Below are 7718 nucleotides of genomic sequence, written 5' to 3' on the forward strand. Positions count from 1 at the left end.
ATGTGACCATGGAATAAATTAAACTTGTCATGCATGATGTTAAGTCTTCAAATTGCCTTAAAAGCTATCTTTATAATTGTTATCATAACTCCGAATGATTCATAGCATCTTAATATGCCAAAATTTAAAAGCCAAGATAGGTTATTCTTGGAGATTGGCAAGGACCAACAAGGTCAACCTCTAATTTGAGCCCAAATGCCTGTCTATAATTTGGTGGCCTGGATGCCTACATGAAGGAGGGAGCATTAACGGAGTACAAGGTTGATCATCTGAAGATAGACTGAAGCCTTACTTTAAAATTAAGTGCTATTTTTTTCAGTGAATTAAAATATGCCATTATTCTCATTTCTCTTACTCTGGTCTGATATTTTAAAATTTTCATATGAAGATGCAACTTCTGCATAATGAGTTGATAAAGACAAAAATTGAGCTAATTAAAGATGACCATATAATGATGCTCATTATCACTGAAACAAGAACAGAAACAAACAAAAATTAAGCAAGAAACCTATACCCAGACTATTTGAAACCAAGTTTACATTTAAGAATGAATTATCAGATATCATAATCACTGCTTTGAATTATACTATGGAAATAAACTAATCCCATTCATCTTTGAACTCATTTTGCTGTCACTCAAGGATGTGTGAGTTACACTGGGTTGCACAAATGATGTTTCTTTGGGCATGTATTTAAATATGCATTGAATAAGGTGAGACTGGGGATGATCGTGAGAAATAACAAAATGCAGCTAAGAAGAAACCAGGCACTAAGACTTCTAGGTTCAAGGTTGATGTTCCTAAGCTATTATTCCTGAGATATCATATTTTTAAGCCATTTGTGTCATAGACTTAGTAAAAAACTCAAGAAAGTACATCAAAAATTTGCATAATATTGGCCTATACTTCCCATAACTTGATCTGACCTGTATGAAACCACCTTATTGTTGCATCTATATAATTAAGATATGAATGCTATAGAAGACGTTGCTTTCCCCGCAGCCTGTTTTAAGGCCCTCTTGACCTCTTTGTTCCTTAGACTCTCTGTTCTATTGTCTAAAGAGATTCAGCATGGGGATGACTATGGCGTAGAACACAGACACCATTTTCTCTGTGTTCATGGAGTGGCGGGAGCTGGGCTGTAGGTACGTGAAGGAACCTGTCCCATAAAAGATGGAGACAGCAGTGAGGTGGGAAGCACAGGTGGAAAAGGCCTTCTGATGTCCTTCAGATGAGCGCACCCTCAGAATGGTGACAAAGATAAACAGGTAAGAGATCAAGATGATTAGGACAGAAGTGATGATATTGAATCCTGCCAAGATGAAAAACACCATCTCACTTCTGCTGCTGTCTGAGCATGAGAGAGCCAGGACAGGAGTAGCATCACAGAAAAAGTGACCAATCACCCGGATCTGCAGAAAGGGAGACTGAATATGTTCCAAGTGTGCACAGAGGCCTCCAGAACACTAAGAACATAGGCGCCTACAACCATCCAGGAACACACTCTTGGTGTCATGATGTTGGTGTAATGGAGTGGCTTGCACACCGCTGCATGACGGTCATAGGCCATTGAGGCCAAGAGAAAACTTTCTGTAATGAGAAAGACTGCAAAGAAGAAAAACTGAGCAGCACAAGCTTTGTAGGAAATGGCCTCGTCTCCCGTGAGGAAGCCAGCCATCACTTTGGGAGTGACGGCCGTGGAGTAAGCAAAGTCCACCAGGGAGAGGTGGCTGAGGAAGACGTACATGGGAGTGTGGAGACGAGAGTCCAGCAGGATCAGCGTGATCACCCCCAGGTTCCCAACCAGAGTGAGGAGGTAGATGAGCGCGAACACCAGAAAGAGCGGGATCTGCAGCTGTGGGTCATCAGTTATCCCGGCAAGAATGAACTCAGTCACGACTGTGCTGTTCTCTGTGGGGGTTATTTGTACGTTATATGAGTGTCCTATAGCAATTTAAAAAAAAAGTGTTAAGTAACTGAGTTAGAACTATCAGTGTCCAGTGTATGGATATGGACTTGGACCATAAAGAAAGCCAAGTGCCAAAGAATTGATGCTTTTGAACTGTAGTGTTGGAGAGGACTCTTGAGAGTCCCTTGGTCTGTAAGGAGATCCAACCAGTCCATCCTACAGGAAATAAGTCCTGAATATTCATTGGAGGGACTGATGCTGAAACTGAAGGTCCAATACTTTGGCCACCTGATGTGAAGAACTGACTCACTAGAAAAGATCCTGATGCTGGGAAGGACTAAGGCAGGAGGAGAAGGGGACAACAGAAGATGAGATTGTTGGATGGCATCACTGACTCGATGGACATGAGGTTGAGCAAACTCTGGGAACTGATGATAGGGAAGCCTGGCATGCTGCAGTCCATGCAGTCGCAAAGAGTCAGACATGACTGAGGAACTGAACTGAACTGAGCTGAATATTTTACATCAGAAGTCTGTGACTCTCACTGGGCCTCATAACAAAACTGCATTTTTAAAGTGATAGGCTTCCCAAGTGGCTCAGTGGTAAAGAATCCACCTGCCACACAGGAGATGCGGGCTCAATCCCCAGGCTGAGAAGATTCCCTGAAGAAGGAAATTGCAACCCACTCCAGTATTCTTGCTGGGAAATCTCATGGACAGAGAAACCTGGAGGACTACAGTCCATGGAGTTGCCAAGAATCAGTTACGACTCAGAGACTAACGAGCAACAACAACAGGAAACTAGACTATTCTAGCTTAAAAGATTTTGTAGATAATGCAACCTGATCTTCTATCCTAGTAAATGATAAAATTTAAATTCAGAAATAGAGGTAACATGAAAAATTACAGGATCTTTACTAAATGAGATATGTTGGCATCACAAGTCAGACTTTACAAACTGATACAGAATGTTCATGTAATAAAATAGGTTACTGCAATTTACTTCATTTCACTACTGTTGTATCAAGGGGAATATAATTGATCTTCTGACAATAGAAGTTTTAATATATCATATTCTACGCTCCTTATTGCAAAATTCAGACTTATATTGAAGAAAGTATGAAAACCACTAGACCATTCAGGAGGCAGTGATCAAGATCAAATGCAAAAAGGCAAAATGGTTGTGGGCCTTAGGAAGCATCACTATGAACAAAGCTAGTGGAGGTGTAGAAATTCCTGCTGAGCTATTTGAAATCCTAAAAGATGGTACTGTGAGAGTGCTGCACTCAATATGCCAGCAAATTTGGAAAACTCGGCAGTGGCCATAGGACTGGAAAAAGTCAGTTTTCATTCCAATCTCAAAGAAAGGCAATGCCAAAGAATGATCAAACTACCACACAATTGCACTCATCTCACATGCTGGCAAAGTAATGCTCAAAATCCTCCAAGCCAGGCTTCAACAATATGTGAACCATGAATTTCCAAATGTTCAAGCTGTATTTTAAAAGGCAGAGAAATTGCCTTTTTTAAACCAGAGATCAAATTGCCAACATCCATTGGATCATCGAAAAAGCAAGAGAGTTCCAGAGAAACATCTGCCTCTGCCTTACTGACTATGCCAAAGCCTTTGACTGTGTGGATCACAGCAAACTGTGGAACATTCTTAAAGAGATGGGACCACCAGACCACCTTTCCTGCCTCCTGAGAAATCTGTATACAGGTCAAGAAGCAACAGTAAGAACCAAACAAGGAACAACAGACTGGTTCCAAATTGGGAAAGGAGTATATCAGGCTGTATATTGTCACCCTGTTTTCTTAAGTGCAGAGTACATCATGAGAAATGCTGGGCTGGATGAAGCATGAACTAGAATCAAGATTGCTGGGAGAAATTATTAATAACCTCAGATATGCAGATGACACCACCCTTATGGCACAAAGTGAAGAGGAACTAAAGAGCCTCCTGATGAAAGTGAAAGAGGAGAGTGAAAAAGCTGGCTTAAAATTCAACATTCAGAAAACTAAGATCATGACATCCAGTCCCATCACTTCATGGCAAATAGATGGGGAAATAGTGGAAACTGACAGATTTTATTTTGAGGGGCTCCAAAATCACTGCAGATGGTGACTGAAGTTATGAAATTAAAAGATGCTTGCTCCTTGGAAGAAAAGCTATGACCAACCTAGATAGCATATTGAAAAGTAGAGACATTACTTTGCCAACAAATTTCCATCTAGTCAAAGCTATGGTTTTTCCATTAGTCATGTATAGATGCGATATTTGGACTATAAAGAAAGGTGAGCACTGAAGAATTGATGCTTTTGAACTGTGGCATTGGAGATGACTCTTGAGCGTCCGTTGGACTGCAAGGAGATCAAACCAGTCAATCCAAAAGGAAATAAACCCTAAATACTGTTTGGAAGGACTGATGCTGAAGCTGAAACTCCAATACTTTGGCCACCTGATGTGCAGAACTGACTCATTGGAAAAGACCCTGATGCTGGGAAAGATTGAAGGTGGGAGGAGAAGGGGACAACAGAGGATAAGAGGTTGGATGGCATCACCAACTCGATGGACTTGAGTTTGAGAAAGTCCAGGAATTGGTGATGGACAGGGAGGCCTGGTGTGCTGTGGTCCATTGGGTCGCAAAGAGTCAGACATGACTGAGTGACTGAACTGAACTGAGTCTTCAATAGCCTCAGAGGGCAATAGGAAACATGCTCAGTTGCTCAGTCATTTCTGACTCTTTTGACCCCATGGCCTTAGCCTGCCTGGCTCCTCTGTCTGTGGTATCCCAGCCAAGAATACTGAAGTGGGTAGCCATTTCCTTCTCCAGGAGATCTTCCAAACCCAGGAATCAAACCTGGGTCTCCTGTGTTTTGGGCAAATTGTTTACCATCTGAGCCAGATCCCTGGGTCAGTAGGATACATAGAATGTATAATTGCGACGCAATGGGCTACTGCAGAAAATCCTGTAGAAAGAATAAAGACATGCAGAGAATAAACATTGAAAGTGGGATTCCAAGCTAGAGACGTCTGGATGCACAGTCCCGCCCCATCCTGTACTAGATGGCTGACCTTGGGTATTGCTCAATATCATTTGCCCATCAGTTTTTTCTTGAGCTCATCATCAGACTGGAGCGACAATGCAGACTGGCATGGCAGGCTGTTACACACTATGACCAGGACAGAGTTATTTGTTTCCGTATTGACTAGAGGAGTGGATGTTGTAATCGAGGAATTCCAGATGACTGTAAATCAAACACCCTGTATCCTCACTCACTCCATTTGCTTCTGCTCCAGTTGCTCCCCCTGTCATATTCCATTTATGCCTTCCTCTGATTCTCACACAATATTTCTCCTCTGCTCAGATAGTGGTCAGCACAGCTATACCCAGTATGAATTAATTTATTTCCTGAGTCATCCTGTGTATTAGCTAAGGTTTCTGAGCCTCAGTTTCTCCATATCTAAAGTGGATACAACAATATTTCATGGCACTTAGTAGGATTCAATCAATGCAGATAATCTTACAGTTAGAAGATAGTGATGGAAGCTATCAAGGGACTTAATATGTAAGGTCCTGAGGTTAAGGAAAGCTCCCATGTCAAGAGTGAAGTCTGGGATGCTATAATTTCACCCAGTTCATTTTCTCTGCGTTAATCTCATTAATCTATGCAACAGATAATGATGATGTGAAGCAGGGTGGTAGCGAGAAAGGCAAGGAGACATTACCAAACTCTAGATATATTTCTATAAAGTAGAGCTTGCTGGATTTCCTGATGTAGTAAACGTAAGATATTAGAGAAAGAGGGAAAAATGATGATTCCATTTGTTCGTATAAATCGTGAAGGGAATTGAATAGAAGAAGCAGATGTTTGAGGAAGAACAAGAATGACGATTTCAGATTAGTCATGGTGAGTTGGAAATTCTTCTTGGCCATCTAACTTAGAAGTGCTGCATAAACCATTGGACTGGTTGCATCAGGATTTATTAATTCTAATTATATTGGCAATTTGATACTGATTTAACCTTCATATATCATATTAAATCCACACAACTAACTCAGACCATTAAAGGAAAGAGTTTAGAGAAAAAAATCAGAGTATGATAATGTTACAACTTTAAGAACATGGGGCAATAAAGCATTAAGAGGAAAGCGGGAATGAAAATTGTCACCACGGAGATGGCTGCGAGGGAAGCCCTGTCCCAGGACAGATTTCAGGTGGACTAGTTGGTAAAGGGAGCATCCAGATATCCTGGTTATGCTGAGAAATGTAAATCCTCCTGTAAATTCCAGGAGGAACAGTAGAGTGATTCCAGGATTCGGGCAGGAGTGGCTGCTGGGTTTAGAAAGAGGGATATGAAGAGATGTGGACATTATCTAACAGGAGTTTAGGGCTGACTTGAATTCCTCAGCTTGGTGAATGACACACCAATAGAGAATCAGGAGATTAGCCCTCAGGTCTAATCTCTAGATTAGTCCTCAGGTCTAATCTCTAGATTAGATGGTCTAGACGGTGGCAACCAGGCTAGGAGGTTGCGGGGTGGAAGGGGAGGGGGCAGGTCTCGGCAGGAGCCTGTAGCTGTCCATTCCCTCTCTACTCCTGCCAGTGGTGGTAGGGGGGCCACTGGGAGGCATTATCATTCAGAGAAGACACCCTCTTGGTTCCTACTTACTTTGATCAATACTCATATTAGATGTCCCCCAAATGTGGGGTGGGGGTAGAATGCACTGAAAACGTTTCATTTTGTTTTTGTTTTTTTTTTTTTTTTACCATCTTTCTTCTCAACAAAATGAAGGAGTGAGTCTTAATCCTGCACTTTGCTGCAGGGGAGAAAAAATAGTTTCAAGCACATTCCTGTGTTAACATTAATCTAGTAAAAAGGTAGAATTATAAAATGTCTTTAAGTCATGTATTGACTTTTTAGCAATCTTTTTTACATTTTTTTTGTTTGGGCCACCACATATTGGATATTCAGAACATAATTTAAAAGGGTACAAGGTGTTCTTTGCCCTTAGTACAATTCAAATTTGTTCTTCAAAGAATAACATGAGTTTCAATATTTCCATGAAGTCTTCAAAAACTCCTCCTCTCTAACCACTGCCATTCTGTTATAACCTATGGAGCACCACTGGTCACTTTGTTACTTGTAATAATTTGTTTTGTCTTAATTTAAGCTGTATCTCCCATATAGGACTTCAATACTATATAAGCAGATGTACAAACTTAAATAATGAACTAATCTATGGTAGCTAGAAACTACTGAGCCCTTTCTATTTTCAGGGGACCTCATGCATGCTATACCTCCATTGATTTATCACCCAACCATGTGAGATATTATTCCCATTTAACATATGGGGAAACTGAAGCTTGCTGACAAGGAGTTACACAATGAAGTCCATTAAACTATCTAATAGCAGAGCTGTTATTTGAATTAATGTCATTTTGAATCAAAGCTTGAGATTTTGAACACTAAGAAATATTTTCCTCATATTTTATATGTAATCTCTTACCCCAGCCCTGGACACAGAAATGTTGTTTATTACATTGGCCCATTTGTGAATGAATAAAGAAAGCTGAGCTCCGAAGAACTGATGCTTTTGAACTGTGGTGCTGAAGAAGACTCTTGAGAGTCCCTTGGACTGCAAGGAGATCCAACCAGTCCATCCTAAAGGAAATCAGTCCTGGATGTACATTGGAAGGACTGATGCTAAAGCTGAAACTCCAATACTTTGGCAAACTGATAGGAAGAGCTGACATAGAAAAGACCCTCATGTTGGGAAAGATTGAGGGCAGGAGGAGAAGGGGATG

The 7718-nt window shown here is 41.0% G+C and overlaps 1 pseudogene; it reads right to left on the reverse strand.

Annotated features, from left to right (window-relative positions):
• Positions 1-1048: 1048 nt before the first annotated feature.
• On the reverse strand, positions 1049-6598 carry LOC138420260 (olfactory receptor 5B12-like; annotated as a pseudogene).
• Between the last annotated feature and the right edge of the window lie 1120 nt (positions 6599-7718).

Source organism: Ovis canadensis, chromosome 15 (genome assembly GCF_042477335.2).
Source record: "Ovis canadensis isolate MfBH-ARS-UI-01 breed Bighorn chromosome 15, ARS-UI_OviCan_v2, whole genome shotgun sequence".
NCBI lineage: Eukaryota > Metazoa > Chordata > Mammalia > Artiodactyla > Bovidae > Ovis > Ovis canadensis.